The sequence below is a fragment of the Myodes glareolus genome, chromosome 8 (genome assembly GCF_982192425.1).
Source record: "Myodes glareolus chromosome 8, mMyoGla1.1, whole genome shotgun sequence".
Classification (NCBI taxonomy): domain Eukaryota; kingdom Metazoa; phylum Chordata; class Mammalia; order Rodentia; family Cricetidae; genus Myodes; species Myodes glareolus.
Window position 1 is genome coordinate 75,126,883 of NC_142033.1, and position 18,367 is coordinate 75,145,249.

General features: G+C 42.4%; 1 pseudogene; it reads left to right on the forward strand.

The window, feature by feature from the left end:
- The first annotated feature begins 3,156 nt into the window (after positions 1 to 3,156).
- LOC125410387 (nucleolar and spindle-associated protein 1-like) lies at positions 3,157 to 6,369 on the forward strand (annotated as a pseudogene).
- The last annotated feature ends 11,998 nt before the right edge of the window (positions 6,370 to 18,367 follow it).

Consider the following 18,367-nt stretch of genomic DNA (forward strand, 5'->3'; position numbering starts at 1 on the left):
ATATTCAAGTCAGGCTGTAGTGGCACATGCCTTTAGTAGCAGCACTCAGGAGGCAGAGGCAGAAGGATCTCTGTGAGTTCAAGGCCAGCCTGGTCTACAGAGTGAGTTAGTTCCAGGACAGTAAAGGCTACACAGAGAAACCCTGTCTTGAAAAACAAAAACAAAACAAAAAACCCCAAACAAACAAAAAGATAAGCAAATCCCAATGCAAAACCACAGTAACATGAAAACTAAGGCAACATCCCTCCCCCAAATCATTACAGCGGTGACCTCCACCAAGAGTGAATTAAATGAAATCCTAGACAAAGAACTCAAAGGAATGACTGCATGCTGAAAGACATCAAAGATCTGAATAAACTCCATAGGGAGTTCCAGCAGAACACAAACAGCTGTGTGAAATGAGAAAAGCAAATGCAAGATCTGAGAGAGGAACTTAAGGGATGCAAATAATGAGAAAACCAAAATCCTGGAAATGAAAAAGTAAGTTAAACCAAGTTCAATGGAAAGTCTCACCAACAGATTGGGTCCAAGGAAAGGACAGAATATCTGAGTTTGAAGACGAGGACTTGGGACATCCCAGCAAAGGACAAAGACAATGCAGCACTTGAGAGGGAATGGAGGCAAGACTCCTAAAGGCATCAAAAACATTTTCAATAAAATCAAAAGAGAAACTTCCCAAAATTAGGGGAAAAGATTGTAATCCATATAACGAGAGACATTCAGAACATCCAACGGACAGGACCAGAAAAGAGCACCTGGCACAGGAAAAGTAAGCTACTCAGTGTACAGAAGAAAGAAAGCACACGAAAAGTGTGATAAAGAAGCCCCTGAGCATCGGCATTTCCCGGGGAGGTCTGAACAAGCAAGCCCCTCACCCCAGAGGAGCACCGATGGCAGACCAAAGTAATGATTCTACCCAAGGCCCATCTTGGCAAACCAATGAGTTTATTAGGCTTCCATACAGAGCCTGGGTGAGAAGTCAGCTGGGGGAGGGTGAGTGACCCCCGACAATGAGATCATCACGAAGTCCTGCCCCATCATGGATGACAACCTCATGGAAGCTCCATCCCAGACTACTTGGTTCAGTGAACTTCCCACTTGCTGTAGTCTTTAGCATCTCCCAAGATAACCTACAGCTGCAGAGGAGGAACTGAGATCCTCAGTGAAGACTTTGCAACCCTTACCTCCTTCATCTACTAGGGAGTACCATAGCTCCATTACCATTTACCACAAACCTGGGCACTGCTGTTCTGTTCTGCTTGCCATGGCTGCTGGATACCAAATTCAAGATGGCAGTGTGTTAAGCCCAGAGAAGAAAATGGTCATACCACCGACATAGTTGTGTGTGAAGGCAGACCCATGAAAATGACAGATTTCCCAACACACACTTTAAAAGTCAGGCTTTATATAGCAGTTTCCTTCAAACTAAAACATTCCCTCCCTTCAGGAAGGAGAGAGAAACTCACTAACTCCCTGGCAAGGTTTCTTGAAGGCCACAGTAAACACTGCTAAGGAGGAGATTGGCCAAGCGAGCTGGAGAGGAGATTCTTGGACCTGTTGAGTTACCTATAATTTATGCAGAGAGCCCCAGGGTTGCAACTTTCGTGAGCCTCACCTAACTAAGCCTACCAAATGGACTTTTTGGTAATGCACCAGCCATTGACTATCCTTGCTCCTGTGAGTAACCTCTCATCCATACCCAAAGAAAATCTCATTGGCTCACCAAAGTTGGACTTTGGTGCAATCAAGACTTTGGTCTGCTATGAGTTCCCCTTTTGTAGTGAGTGAATGTGTGTATGTTGCCTCCCCCCAGGAAGACTCCCGCACACCACAAGGAGAGCTTGGAATGATATATTTCAAGCCCTGAAAGACAGTCATTAAACCAGACTACTATACCCAGCAAAGTTATCTGTCTTAATTGACAGATAAAATCTTTCCACAGTACTAGCAGGTTAACAGAATTCATGACAGGCAAGCCATCTCTATAGGAGATACTTGAAGAACTCCTTTAGATTAAAGAGAAAAACGAGTACATACATACATGAGGCCACAGAAAAGAACTAGCAACGAGTGCATATTCAAGGCCAGCCTGGTTTACATAGTGAGTTCCAGGACAGCCATGACTGCTATGCAAAAAAGCTGTTACCTCTTACTGACCAAAGGAACCATCCATCAAGAGGACATTACAGTTCTAAACATAAGTTCCCATAACACGAACATCTGGTTTCATTAAGCAAATACAGCTAGACTTAAAGTCACAGGTTAATACCATCACAATAGTGGGCAACTTCAACAGTCCACTCTCACAGCAGGTGATCCCTGCAAAAACCAGAGAAAAATCCGAAATCAGTGACATCACAGGGCAAATGGACTTAAACCTCTGCAGACCATTCTCTCAGAACGTTCTCTGAAATCAGTTATCGTGTTCAGACACAGAGCGAGTCTTATCAAATATACCAAGATTGAAATAATCCATTGCATTCTACCAAATCACAGTGAAACAAATCAAGAGAAACTGTCGAATGAATAAGCTTTAACTGGGAGAGATTAAACAACATACTGCGTAATGAAGTAGTCATTGAAGGGATCATGAAGGAACTCAAAGCATCCCTAAACTTGAATGAAAATGAAAATACAACAGCATACTAAAGTTGATAGGATATAATGAAAGCAGCCTTAAGAAGGAGTTTATAGCTCTATGTGCCTACGTTAGGAACTCAGAAAGAGGAGTTTTCATTTAGACAATATAAAGGTTGGCTTGTCAATGCCTCGGGTGGCGCCAGTTTTTTTTTTAAATATTTATTTATTATGTATACAATATTCTGTCCATGTGTATGTCTGCAGGCCAGAAGAGGGCACCAGACCCCATTACAGATGGTTGTGAGCCACCATGTGGTTGCTGGGAATTGAACTCAGGACCTTTGGAAGAGCAGGCAATGCTCTTAACCACTGAGCCATCTCTCCAGCCCCAGGTGGCACCAGTTTTGAACCAGGGTATTTGAGTTGTCTGGCTGTTTTCTGGGTGCCACTGGAATTGCAGAACATTTCCTTTGCAGAGGAGCTGGACTCCTTCAAGTATTGTGACCTGCAGAATTTAGCCAAAAAGCAGGGCTCTGGGCTAACCTGAGGACAAACAAGTTGTTAAGAACCCCTGAGCACGCCTGAATCCAGAAAGAAGGAAAGAAAACAGTCAGGATGAAAATCAGCCTCTGTGATCTGCCGGGAGACTGAGATGTTACTAGCCAGGAGAAGCTGAGGGGGAACCATTTGGTCATGCCCTTAAAATGAGGAAGGGCAAGACAGGCCATGGAATTCCTAACTTCCAGGATTATTAAAAAAAGAAGTGATCCTACTATGTTCCACAATCAAGGAAAGCAGGAAAAGTCAGGCCTCAGGACTACTACGGGAGTTCCTTCTCAGCCAGACCAGAGCCAAGAAGACCAGAGTATGGTTTCCTCAGAAAAACGCGAAATAAATGACAATAAAGATTCAAAGAGGTCTCTATGCACAGAGGTACTTTCCAAACTGGGAACAATAAGAGGATTGCAGTCGCTACACCAGACTTTCAGAGGTTTCATGAGGCTTGTTTTAACAAAACAGAATCCATTGATGACTATATTGTAGAAGACAGTTCACTTAAAGAACTGAAGCAGCTTGACAAAAGGGGGATAGTGGCCCCACTTCCACCAAGAGGAAGACTCCGTACCCTGGACTCCTGCCAGGCAGCAGTTGTCACAAAGGCCGGCCCGGTGGCCCTCAAAGCCACGGTTCTATGTGGCTGAAGGGGTCAGTCACACAGTCTGTGCTTTCAGCAACTAGAATGAATATCGGGTTTTCAGCGGCTACGAAAGATAATGAACAGAAGGGTTCACTGACCAAGACTCCAACCAGAAAGTCTCCATGTGTGACCCAACTCGGGGTGCTTCAAAAGGCCAGGCTGTGTTCAAGACACCCACATTACAGACCCCTGAGGACTTCTGCTGCGGTCATTACCATGCCAGTTGACAACTGAGGCAACACTGACAATAGATCTCAAAGCAAGCTTGTCTTGTCCCCGCAGCTACACCACACAAAGGAAAGCTGAAACCTCCAGGGCAGTCTAAAGAGAACTGTTCTCTGAATGAATGTGTAAGCAGAGTTAGCTTCCATGGGAAAACTTACAAACCCTCATCTCTAGATCACGGAAGAACAACGGAAGAAATACAAGCAAGAGCGAGGAGAGGAATGCGAAGTTTCTGGAAACTTGAAGAAAGAAACCTGGCTGTGGTTGAAGCCCAGTAATCCTCTAGATTCCTTTACTCCCAACTTGTTTTCCTTTTGCAAATGTTTGAACTCTACTGTAGTCAAAAGCTCTTTTTCTCCCATAATTTTTGGTCATAATTGCTGGAGTGTCTGTTCTTCGTGTGCTAGGGCTCTGAGAATACATTCTCACCTGGAAGCCAGAAGTAAAGTGGTCTTCACCTAATGTTTCAGAGGACTCCGCTTTTTAGGAGATCAATCCTCGGGCTTCTTAAAGTAGGTTTCTCATGTCAGGGTCCTGCTAGTTAGAGACAGCCTGTGTCCTTTCCTGGACAGAAGCAGTTCCCTCGTGGCAGCAAGCCAAAGCAGAAGCTTCCATGAGATACAGTTCACAGGAAAAGAGAGGCCGGGAAGGCCACCTCTTTGTTCACTAGTCTGAAAAAAATCTAACAATCTCATTGATACCGTACTGATTTGGTTATGGATCAATATTATATCAAGGTGAAAAGTGTTTTAGCTTATAAGAGACTCATTCAGATCATTTCATGTAATTGCTACCTGTCCCTCATAATAGTCTTAAAATAGAATTCTTTGGCTCTTTCTGCTTGTTAGATAAAAGCCACAGGGCAGAAGGTGTGTACAGCACTTGTCAACCACTACCAGACCCTGAACTTGATTCCTGGTGCTACCCAAACAACCAAAACAGAGTCACCACTCCAAGAGCTGCATCTCTGTCAGGTTTAAACTTTCCTAGTTGTGAGGGAGAAGGGAGAGCTGCTAAGCATAGCTTTTCGGGCCATATAGACATTGAGTTGTGTGCAATGCTTATGATTTTCATGAATAAAATTCATTTCACTGTGGGAATAAAAAAAAAACAGAAAGATGATCTGCAGAGACAGTCATAGTTAAGAGCACATACTGCTTGAGCAGAGGATTCTAGCGGAGAATTTAGTTCCCAGCACCCATGCCAGGCAGCTCACAGTTACCTGGAACTTCAGCTCCATGGAATCCGATGCCCTCTTCTGGCTTCCACAGGCACCTGCACTCACATTGCACATAACCCCACACACATACACATTTACATATATCCTTTTAAAAAAATCAGAAAAAAAGCCAGGAGGTGGTGATATATACCTTTAATCTCCATCACTGGGGAGGCAGAGGCAAGTGGATCTCAGTGAGTTCAAGACCAGCCTGGTCTACAAAGCTAGTTCCACTATACAGAGAAACCCTGTCTAGAAAAACAAAAACAAAACAAAATTCAGAAAATAACTGGAGAGGTAGCTCAGTAAAGTGTTTGCCTCACAAGCACGAGGACTCCCAGAACCAATGGGTTTATTTGTTTGTTCATTTGTTTTTAAAAGCCCATTTAAGAAGATGTGGTCTAGATTGTAAATTTTAACACTGAGGAGATGGAGACAAGAGGATCCCCAGGGCTGGATGTCAGCCTTCTTAACTCCAGTCCCAACGGATCTGATACCCCCTCTTCTGACCTCTATAGGCACTGCATACACCTGGTGTACAGATATACAAACAAGCAAACAAGCAAAATAAAATAAAAACATTATTTTATTATGAGAAATAAAATCTCATAAAACTAAATCTCCCAACCAAAGATAGTCCAGGTTTATATGGATTCACTGTTGAGTTCTACCAGACCTTCAAAGAAGAGCTAACACCAAGGCTTCTTCAATTAGTCCATAAAGTTGGAAATGGAGGAATAGCATCAACCCCGTATGAAGCCCGTATTATCCTAACATTGAAATCAGATGAAGACACAACAAAAGGAAGAAACATATATACCAATCTTCCTGATGAACATAGATCCAATAATTTCCAACAAAATACTTAACCAAATTCAAGAACACATCAAGGAGGCTGGAGTAATAAGACAGCAGTTAAGAGTACTTACTGCTCTCCCAGAGGATCCAAGTTCATATTCCAGCACCCAGATAGCCACCTGGCCTCCAGGAGGACCTTCTCACACATGGAAAACACAGATACATATGTACACATACCTAAAAATGTTTTTAAAAGAACACTGTGGTGACTTGAACGAGCTTGGCCCCCATGGGCTCTTATGCTTGAATGCTTGGTCCCCAGATAGTAGAACAGTTTGGCAAGGATTAGGAGGTGTGGATTTGTTGGATGAGGTGTTTTATTAGGGGTGAGCCTTGAGGTTCACCCACGTTCAGCATCTCTTTGTCTGCTGCCTGTGGATTATGATGTGGTGACCTCAGTCCCTTGTCTACCTACCTGCTGCTATGCTTCTGGCCATGAAAATCATTGACTAATCTTCTGAAATAGTAAGCAAGCTACCAGTGAAATGCTTTCTTTTATAAGAGTTGCCTTGGTCATGGTATCTTTTCATGGTTATAAAATAGTTACTAACAGAAGTTACCAAGAGTGGGATACTGCATGGCAGGACTGACTATGCTGTTGTTTGAAAGAGTATGGAAAACTTCGAGAATTTTGACTAGACGATTAGTTGAACATTTTAAGCAGAGCTTAAATGGGCCATTATAGTAGGAGCATAGAAGGTAGTTGTACTTGGGATAATGTAAACTATGGAGGAGCAGCTCAATAGCTTTCAGGGAATGATAATTGGCAAGTGGCCTAGAGACCATTCTTGTGATATTCTGGCAAATAAATATGACTACCTTCTACTCTTGTCCTAAAAATCTGCCAGGGACTAGATTGAAGAGGTTTGGATTAATGACATAGGCAGAGGAGATTTCAAGACATCCTGGTTAGGCTGGAGAGATGGCTCAGTGATTCAGAGCACTGGCTGCTCTTCCAGAGATCCCAAGTTCATTTCCCAGCAACCATATGGTACCTCACAACCTATATATGAGATCTGGTATCCTCTTCTTGCATGCAGGCAGGTACAGAGGCAGAATACTGTATATACAATAAATAAATAAAATCTTTTTAAAAAGAATTTTAAAACAGACATCCTAGTTTTGACTAGATCACATGATCCTTAGTTATCACTCTTATGCAGATTTATAATGAAAAGGAGCAAAGGGCAAAGAGAAATGCAAAATGCACAGTTTGAAAAGGGACACCAGGAAATATAATATTGGAGCCAAATCTTGTGATCAAGGAGATGAGAAGTTTAAAGAAAAGCCTGATACTAAATGAAGTAAAGGGAGTGGTGACTTCAGGGCAAGACCCCACCCAGTAATTCTGCAACTGGTGAAAGGAAAAGGCCTGGTCAATTTCCTAGGTCTAAACAACATTGGAAAGCTTATATAAATATGATTCAAGGTGAGGGCAGGTTCCAGCAAACAAGCAGCACTTGGCAGCTTTGGCTACGTGGATCTGACTTTAGGGTCAAGAAGGATACAAGGAAGGGGTTATTGAATCTTCCTCTACAGTGAAAGAAAGCCACTGAGGCCAAAGATGTGGCAAAGGAGTCCCTAAGTGGAGGCCCAAAGAGGTCATTGTGCAAAGCTGTGAAGGTGAAGTCTGGGTTGTGTTGGAGACCCCATGACATTGGCAATGCCAGAACCATGGGATACCTGTCAAAGAGAGCTCCAGACAGACTGTGGAACCATCTAAAGAGAGAGAGAGACACATGCTGTGGTCAGCAAAGCTGAAAGGGAAGAGCCATCAATAAAGCCTGAATGTCATACCCGGAGAGGTGGAGTTTGGAGTTCTGCCTGCTGATTTGGGTCTTGCTTTGGTTCGGTATCTCTTTATTATGCTCCCTTTCCTTCCTTTAGAAGGACAATACAAATTCTGTACCATTGCATGTTAGAAGCATGAGATCTGCTTTTTGCTTTTGCTTTTATATAGGGTCACAGTTAAGGGATTGCCTTGAGTCTCAGAGGTAATATTGACTTTGAATTCTGAAACACTGTTGAGACTAAAAAAGACTACGGAGACTTTAGAGGTTGGACCAAATACACTTTTATTATGATATGGGCTACAAGCTTATTGGGAGCTAGGAAATGGAAAGTGGTGGTTTGAATGAGTACAGCCCCCATAGGCTCATATGCCTGAATGCTTGGTTCCTAGTTAGTGGAACTGTTTGGGAAGGATCAGGAGGTGTGGCCTTGTTGAATGAGGTGTGTTATTGGGGATAAACTTTGATCTTTCAAAGCCCACACCAGGCCCAGTCTCCGTCTCTGTCTATCTCTCTCAGCTTACTGTCTATGGATCATGGTGTAGAGCTCTCAGTCCCATGCCTACCTACCTGCTGCCATGCTTCTGGCCATGAAAATAATTAACTAACCTTCTGAAACTGTAAGCAAGGCCCCAATAGAATGCTTTCTTTTATAATAGTTTTCTTGGTTATGGTATCTCTTCATAGCAATAGAACTGTAACTCAGACAAAAACAGCAAAAAAAAAAATAATCCTAATGATCACGTTAGCTTTATTCCAGAGATGAAGACTTGTTCAACGTATGCAAGTAGGTAGATGCAATACATCACACAGCCAGATGCAAAGACAGAAATGACCTGGTCATCTCAGTTGAAGCAGACAAGGCTTGATAAAATCCAATGCCTCTTTATGATAAAAGCCTCAAATTTGCAATAGAAGGAATGTATCTCAGTTTAATAAAGGTGTTACCCAGCTATACTAGATGGGCAAAGCCTCAAAGCATTTTCACTAAATTTGGGAACAAGACAAGACTATCTATTTCATTCTTTTTTAACATAGCAGTAGAAGTCTTTACTAGATCAACTAGACATGTTGTCGGGGACCAGCCTAGACAAAAATACCTCTTGCAAGGGTAGCAGTGTGGGGATTTAGAAATATAGTAAATGTTATGGATTTGCTGCAAGCTGCCGGGGTCCCCAAAGCAGTCAGCCTAAGCAGGGACAGTGCATTAGACCACAGGGTAGATCTCCAGGTCTCCATGTGATGGCAGCAGGCGAGAGAGACGGATAGGCACACCATGTAAAGTTGGATATTTGTTAGGTGAGTTATGGAGGGGAAGGAAAAAGGGGAGAAGTGGGGAGAGAGGCAGAAGCTGCCTCTTTGAAAGAGGGACAGAAAGAGAGTAAGCTCAGGCTGGAAGCTGAAGATCAGCCTGCCTCAGAGAATGGGGGAGGGAGTGGGCGTGGCTTGCCTCTTAAAGAAACAGAACAATCATTACAGTAAAGACCATGAAGACATGAAAGAAAATAATAAATCAGAGAAACATAGGATAGATCAGGAGGGAGTTCCAGTGAGTACTGAAATTTGCCTGTGTTTAATTTCCAATTGCTTTAAATACCCCTGACCCCAAAAGGTAGGAATAAGACATAAGAACTACATTAAAATGATACAAGGAAATGAACATACCAAGTGAAGGTCACAGACTATGCCCATAATTAAACATTCTGTTGCTAGAACAAAACAAGTCATGCTCACACCCTAGACCAAAACATTCTGTAGGCAAACCACTCCCTGAGTGGAATCCAAAGTTATCTCCTTAAGGGAACTGGAACTTAGTTGGATCCATAGACTTTTGTTTGAGGTAGAAAACATATCTACTTCTCTACTCCTGGAAATACAACGACTGGCTATTAGCCACACCTGTTGACATTAAACTTGAGAGAACAGAACTCTCTGATCTAAATCTAGGTGGGACCTTTGTTTGTGGTAACACAATAACCTTGAAGGCCTAGAGGTAAGTTCCAACTTTCTGACCTTGGATCAACACAGAAATGGGCTCACATTTTCAGGCCTCCACAAAATAGGAAGGAAGAATTCAAAGTACCCTTATCTACAGATGTGATTTTACTTAAAAGACCCTAAAGACCTCACCAGAAAAGTCTGAGAACTGGTGAGCACTGTCAACAAAGTGGCAGGATACAATATAAAATTAATAGTAACACATGGTTTCAGTTGCTTTTTCATTGCTGTGATAAAACACCATGACCAAGGCAACTTATAAAAAATAAAGCATTTAATTTAGGGCTTACAGTTTCAAAGGGTTAGAGTCCATGACAGCAGAACAAAAGCCTGGTGGCAGGAACAGCTAAGAGCTCACATCTTGATCCACAAAGAGGAGACAGAGAGAGAGGGAGAGAGCTGAGAATGATTTGGGCTTTTGAATTCTCAAAGCCCAAACCCAGTGACACACCTCCTCCAACAAGACCACACCCCCAATCCTTCACAAGTAGTTCCAGCTATGTGGGACCAAGTGCCTATGAGGGTACTTCAAACCACCACATATATGAAAAAAATAAATCAGAGAAACCCATTCACAATCACCCCCAATTGAAAAAAATACTTCAGAAGAAATCAGACCAAGAAATAAAAGATATCTACAATGAAAACCTTGCAATGCTAAAGAAAGAAAGAAAGAGAGAGAGAGAAAGAAAAAAAAACAGACACTATGAGATAGACTTCTCAGGCTCATGGTTTCGAAGAATTAATATTGTGAAAATGGCTATCTTACTAAAAGCAACCTAAAGAGTCAAGGCAATCTCATCAAAACTTGGATGCCATTCTTCACAGATAAGGAAAAGATCTGACAACCCATAAAGAAACACAAAAGACCTCACATAGACCAAGTAAAGTTGAATAAAAGGAAGAGTGATGTTGGAGGCATCACCATACCTGATTTCAAGTTAAATTACAGGTCCATAATAAACAGCATGGTGCTGGTACAAAAACATACTGAAGACCATGAAAGAGAAGAGAAGAGCCACATGTAAACAAGAGAAGATACACGTGTCAACAAGAGAAGATTGTAAACAAATGCAGCTACAGCAACTTGATTTTTGACAAAGAGGCCAAAAACACATTGGAAACACAGGTTTCTTCAACAAACGGTGCTGGGAAACTTGGTAGCTAGCTACATGTGGAAACATAAAGGCAGATCCTGGTTGCTTGTGATGAGCAAAAATCAACTCCAAAAAGATCAGAGACAATGTGTTACCTGAAAAACTGCAGGAAACAGTTTATGATGGAGGCCTTCGGAATAAGATTCCAGTCTCTCGGGGAAATAAGGAAACAATGGCTAAAACAAGACCTATGAAATTAAAGGATTCCGTACAACAAGGGGAATGGGTAATCAAGTGAGAAGATGGCCTATGAGATGGCATACAGAATGGGAGAAATCTTCATTGACTACACATTTGACAGAGAATTTGGATCTAGAATAGACAAAGAACTAAAGAAAACTCAAATTTTAAAAGTACTAATATAACATGATGGGGGCTGGCTTGTTGGGGTATCATGAGGGGCCTGTTTGTTTGTGGTTTTCTGTCCTGCCCTGTTCCCCCAGCTGTTTAGTCCCAGGGAAAAATCACACTGAAATCTCTGTAAGTTATAATGCTGATTGGCCCGTTAGGTCAGGCTTCTTACTGGCTAACTCTCACATCTTGATTAACCCATTTTTCTGATCTATGTTAGCCATGTGGCTCAGTACCTTTTTCAGTGGGGCAGCTCACGTCCTGCTGTTTCGGTGATCTGGACAGGAGTGGGAGGAATCAACTTCCTCCTCCCCAGAATTCTCCTGCTCTCCTTGCATCATTTCCACTTCCTGTCTGGTTTTCCCGCCTACACCTCCTGCCTGGCCAATCAGCATTTATTTAAAACATGATTGACAGAATACAGACAATTCTCCCCCACCATGCTAATGCACAGAACAATGAGTTCACAAAAGATGAAATAAAAATAGCCAATAAACATTTTAAAACATATTCAACATCCTTAAGCCATCAGGGAAATTCAAATTAAAACCATGATGATATCCCACCTCATCCCAGACAGAATGTCCATCAGATAGTACAGTAGATCAAAACACTTGTTGTGCAAGCCGTTGTCAATTCCCCAAACCCACATCAAGGTGGAAGAAGAGAACTGACTCCACAAGGCTGTCCTCTGGTCTCCACATATACACCATGGCACATGTGCACCAGTACTCACACATCACACACACAATAGTTTTTTTTTTTTAAAGAAACACATGACAACAAATGCTGGCAAGAATGTGAAGAGGAACACTTACTCACTGTCGGTAGGAATGTAAACTAGTGTGGCTACAATGGAAACCAGTTTGGAAATTTCCCCAACCATACATCACCTGTGCAGATCCCAAAGGGTCTTAGGAGGCAGATACTTATGTATCCATATCTATTGCTTCTGTGTTCACAATAGCAAGGAAATGGGATCAGCCTGGATCTTTGTCAGCAGGTGAATGGATAATGAAAATGTACATATATACAATGGAAAGTGGTTTAAATTTAATTACGTGTGTATGTGTGTTGTTATTGTTTTACTCTTTGACCCTTTGGGCTCTTTGGGGACCCGCCAATCAGCTCCCAAATAAATACACACAGACACTTATTATTACTTATAAATGCCAGGCCTTAGCTTGGCTTTTTTCTTGCCAGCTTTTAAGTTATTCCATATACCTTTTGTCTCTGGGTTTTTATCTTTCTCTTTCCTTTTTTCTTTCCTTCTTATTCTGTTTGGCTGTGTGGCTGGATGTCTGACCCCTTCTTTTCTCTCTCCTTTATCTTTTTCTTCTTTTCTCTCTCCTATTTATTCTCTCTGCCTGCCAGTCCTACCTGTCCTTTCTCCTGCCTCGCTATTGATCGAGTAAGGAAATCAATCAGGTGTTTTAGAGAGGCAAAGTAACACAGCTTCATAGAGTTAAACAAATGCAACAAAAAAGAATGCACACATCTTTGCATCATTAAGCAAATGTTCCACAGCATAAGCAAATGTGACACATCGTAATATTCCACAACATGTGTGTCTGCACGGGTGCATGTGCACATGTGATGCAGGCACCCATGGAGTACAGACGAGGGTGTCAGATCCGCTGGAGCTGGAATTACAGGTGATCCACCTGATGTGGACAAACTCAGATCCTTCATGAGTTCAGTGTGCACTCCTACCTGAGACATTGCTCCAGTCCGAACAACAGAATTACAAAATCTGCAAACAAACGAGGGAACTGAAGACTGTTATAATAGGTAACCCAGGTTCAGAATTGTCCTTCTCATCTGTGGATCCTAGTCTCATATGTGTGTTCATGTGGGTGAGTATGTGCAGAATCTGGGAAACTAGACAGCAGCCCACAAAGGGTGCAGTAAGGCCTTTTAGGAGTGAGGTCAACAACAGGGCACATGTATGAAAATAGAAGGGGATATTAGAGGTGGAAAGATTTACAAGGGGTTGAGAGATATTGAGAGGGGAAGGGGAAGAAGAGGGAGGGTAGAAGAGGGTTAAAAAACTAAATAGGTTTGAAAATCCCATAAAGAAACCAAAGCCCAAGTCTGGTCCAAGAGCAGTGATAGCTCTTAACTGTGGAGCCGTGGCTCCAACTGCCTGTTCTTTCAACTTTTTGTGGAGGATCACTACAGGTAACTGCACAGAAACCCTTCTTCCAGAAGCCCTTGTTTCTGAAGATGGTGGATGTGGGAAGGGCCACATTGTTCCATTTGCCTTAAAGGGACAGCCTGTGTGGAGGCTATCAGCACTTTTATGGGACTAAACCAGACACCTCTTGGATTTTATAACTTTATTAGGTCTGCTCTTGGTAATTTAAAATTTTAATTTAATTTTTTAAAAGTTCAGCATAGGCCATAAGAGGCATACACATGTAAAGTCAATTGGCATAAATATATAAAGTCAATTGAAAATACCTGAGACTATTCAGTTATGTTAATTTCAAATCTACAAATAGAGCATGATCCCTATTTAATATATATCCCTATTTAAAAATTTGACCAAGTAATTGTGAGAGGACTGTTTGTCAAAACAAATATATACATATATACATACATATTATATATATGTATTATATATATATATATGAATTGAATTGATGGGGCATTTGAGGCCAGTCTACAGAGTGAGCTCTAAGTCAGTCAAGACTACGCAGAGAAATCCTGTCATAAAAAAATTCAAATTATGGTGTGTGCCTAACTCTAGCTTGGTCTACAGAGCTAGTTCCACGACAGCCAGGGCACCACAGAGAAACCCTGTTTTGGAAAACAAAACAAAACAAACAAAAGAACTGATAAGCTAGAAAGCTTCAAGCAGCCTTGTTTCCTACAATTCACTCAGGACACCACTTTTTTGTTTTGTTTTGTTTTAAGACAGGGTTTCTCAGTAGCTTTGGAGCCAGTCCTGGAACTAGCTCTGAGAGTGCTGAGATTAAAGGCGTGCGCCACCACCACCCAGCTAGGTCACCACTTACAACTGGGTTGTGCTTGTCTCCTGCCTGCAGTGTGGCCTGTAAGTTTCATGAAGGTGTCTGTCATACATGCCCTCATGCCCTCGACCTCCACAGAATGGTGCTTTATAATGGTTGTAGAATTAGTGAATATCAGACCAGAAAGACTAGAGCAGAAAAGCAGGCAGTATGGCTATAGTGTTAACTTGGGATGGGGTCCTAGGGATGAACTGGGGAAGAGCTGCATGGAATGACCCAGGAAACTCCTCATTTTCCCCAAACTATAGAGCCCAAATTGTTGTTCCTGACAGACTGGGGTAGTTGTCTAAAAGAATCATCTGTACAGGAAAGAGACCTGGAGGGTCCAGGGAGAGGGGAGGAGATGATACCTGAGAGACAACTCTCAACACTTAACCTACACAATAACAGCAATAGAGTAACTACCTTAAGATTTTTTTTTCGTGTATGATCCTTTTGCTGCATATGTCTGTGCATACATGAATGCTCACGGAGGCCAGAAGAGGGTGTTGGATCCTCTGGAACTAGAGTTACAGACAGGTGGTTATGAGCTGCCATATGAGTGCTGGGAATCAAACCTGGGTCCTCTGAAAAACAGTGACATTAAAAAGAATTCCCAGGCATGAGGTGGCTCAGTAGAGCACTTTAGAGCATGTGTAAGGTCCTGTGTTCCATCCTCATCACCAGAATGTTTTCTCACAAATACAAATAAGACAATATCAAAGAGAAGGCAGCCACTTATAAAAGACATACTGCTAAGTGGTAAATTCATGCCCAGTTGGATTTAAAAATGCATAATTGGTAAAAAAAACATTGAAAACTAGATATACTGGACAAAGTTTTAAAATAGTTTGTTAAAATTTTATTTATGTGTATGTTTTCTTGAATGTGTGTGTATATACCACATACTGGCCTGGTGCCCATAATGGACAAAAGAGAGCATCAGATCCACTGGAACTGGAGTTACTGACAATTGAGAGCCACCATGTGGGTGCTGGGAATCAAACCTAGGTCCTCTGAGAGAACAGCCAGCGCTGATCAGCCAGGCAAAATGCACCTACAGGTGCAATAGTGGCCAGTCTGTTATGGGAGTAACCAGTTGCTCTCTGATTGGATTTGAGGCTCACTCCACAAGAGAATTTATATTTGCATTATAAGCCCTGAGGGACTCATCAAACCCTGGGGTTATCTTACAGGTGAACAAGGTCCAAAATTTTACTTTATGTGTATTAATGTTTTGCCTTGTGTATGTCTGTGCATTACATAAATGTGCGATTCCCCTCGGATGGCAGAAGAGGGCATTAAAACTGGAACTGGAGGCATTTGTGAGCCTTCTGTAGGTGCTGGAAACCAAAGCCTGAGTCCTGTCCAAGAGCTGTAATAGCTCCTAACTGCGGAGCCATGGCTCCAGCCTGTTTTTTCAGCTTTTTGTGGAGGATCACTACAGATAACCCTATTTTGTTCAGCTTTTTTCTGCAAGATGGTGGACATGGGAAAGGCTGTATTGTTCCGCTTGCTTTAAATGGCCAGCCTGTAACCTGTGCAACTTTGTGTAGATACTGTCTGGGTTGGGGTACACTCCACAGACTGCCTCTATTTGCCAGTTGTAAGAAGGCCAGTGTTGAATGTTAGTCACCTCCGGAGAGAAGAGTGGCTACTAGAGTGCTGTGTCCTCTGGGTTACGTGAGCTTTTCTAATCAACCCTTGGGCAAGTGTGGTGCCATGGTAGCTGATGGTTAAGCACAAAAGAACTAAAGAAAAAGGCTGCCAGACTCCTCTCCAGTGCCCACTGAATAACCCCAAGGCCAGTCTAGTGACAAAACTACTGGGGAGGTTTCTGGGAGGTGTGCTGAGGATAGTAAGTCACAGAATAGAGCTGGCCACAGCTTTAAAAGGGGATTGCAGGGGACCCTGAGAATCCTGGAAATATCCCAGGAAGGTCAAGAACATGAATCTTTATGATTCTTTGCCCTCTCAAGGTAAAAGCCTCCCACTCTCCCTCCAGGTATTAGCTGACAACTGCTGAAGATAAGCACCCTAGGAAATGGCACAGGTCTGGCAGAAGCTGCATGGAAGCCCAGCCCTCCCTTTTGGATACTGATGAAGTTGACCTAATGATGGCAGTCCTTAATGTGGGCCACTCTGTAAACACCTGAAGGCCTATAGGTATCTAGTAGAGTGCAGAGAACCCTACAAGCAAAAATTGGGGATCAAGATAGCAAGAGGTTTCTGGCCCCCATTCCAGCTTCAACCCACAGCTCCAGACTTTTTAGAAACACTGGGCTAACTCTCAAGTATGTCCTTGTGGCTTTATTAAACTGGAAGATCTGTCTGCAATGTAACCTCCTAAGAGAAGGAACAAGGAGCAGAATGACCTTTTTACCTTACAAGAAAGAAGTTTCTGCTGAAGCCAGCAGTGGCCCTGGCACCTGAACATCTTGCCTCACCTTCCCAGCCGTCGTAGAGAGGGTCCCTAGGCAGTGCAAGGGAACTGGCAGTCTGAAGGCAGAACCTGTTTGGAGTCCTGTCTTCTGGGTCAAACTGGCCCTGCAGCTGCTCTGAGAAGCCAGTATAGTGTGGCTGTTGCACATGGAGCCTCCTAGGTTCCATCTCCAGTGAAGTGGGATGCCCCTCTGTATGCTGTGAATATTTTATTACCAGTGGCTAATAAATAAGCTGCTTTGGCCTATGGCAGGACAGAATATAGTAGGCAGGAAATCCAAATAGAGACAGAGGGAGAAGGAAGAATCAGTGTGACGCCAGCAGCTACTGGAGAAGATACGAGGTAACAAGCCACAAGCCTCGTGGTAATATATATATATATATATATAATAGAAATGAGTTAATTTAAGTTATAAAAGCTAGTTAATAAGACTGAACTAATAGGCCAAGGTTTGTAATTAATATACACCTCTTAATGTTTATGCAAGAAGTGGTAACTTGCAGTTACAATCCAGAGCCTTGCAATAGAATTTTCATGTTTCAGGCTTACCTAACCCTGTTGGATGACCTTCCAAATAGGGGTCAAGTAGCCAGAGGAGGCACAAAACACTCAGGTCAAACTTAAGTTCTGTGTAAATGGCAAATATGGAGTCTTACCAAGCTTAACTTACTACTGATCCCTAAATGTGCCAACTATCAGCCAGCTGCTGATAACATGGGAAATATGAGCCTGTAAGATAAAAAGCAGTGCCTCTCAGACAGACGAAATGAAGAAACCAGAAGTTTCCTCAGCCTGTACTAATTCTTGGAAAACAAGCGTCATGTCCTTGTCTTTACCTGATAGTAGACAGTATTTTACTCCCAAATGGGGTTGGAAATCCTAAATCCTACTAAGTTATTTCCCTGAGGATTTTGCAAACTCATGATTTACAAAAAGATCCCTAGTCCTAGATTCAGAACTACATATACCTCTGCACCAACAAAACACCTGGGCAAGCCAATGAAAATGCCCAGTCACATTTGTGATGCTCAGTATCATTTTTGGAGATACCCACTATTAATGAGTTACAACTGGAAGCTATTGGGAGCAGAATGGGAATGTATCTGATGTCCTTTCTGGAACTTACCCTCTATACAAGTGTAATGGATAAAAATAAAAGCACACACACACCACAGCTTTCTTCACAGATGTTAGAACCACAAGTGTTCAAAGTTGATGTATACTAGACTCATGCTGAAACAAAGTATGACATACTTGGTAAAAAAACCTAAGGAAATCCATGAGGGCAGATGTGTTGCTGTGTGCAAGATGAATAATCTAATCTCTAGGGAGAACATGGGGATCAGGTAGAAGAAAGCCTTGCTTTTCTTGTTTAGCCCTTTGTAATATGTGGATTCGTACCGTGTCCACCTGTCACTTAGCATCTTCAGCCCTATCCCTCTCTTTTAGAGCCGGTGGATACCTTATCAATCGGTTCCAAGGTCAGCTATTTCATGCTGTTCCCAAGAAAGACCCTACATTTTATCTTGCCATC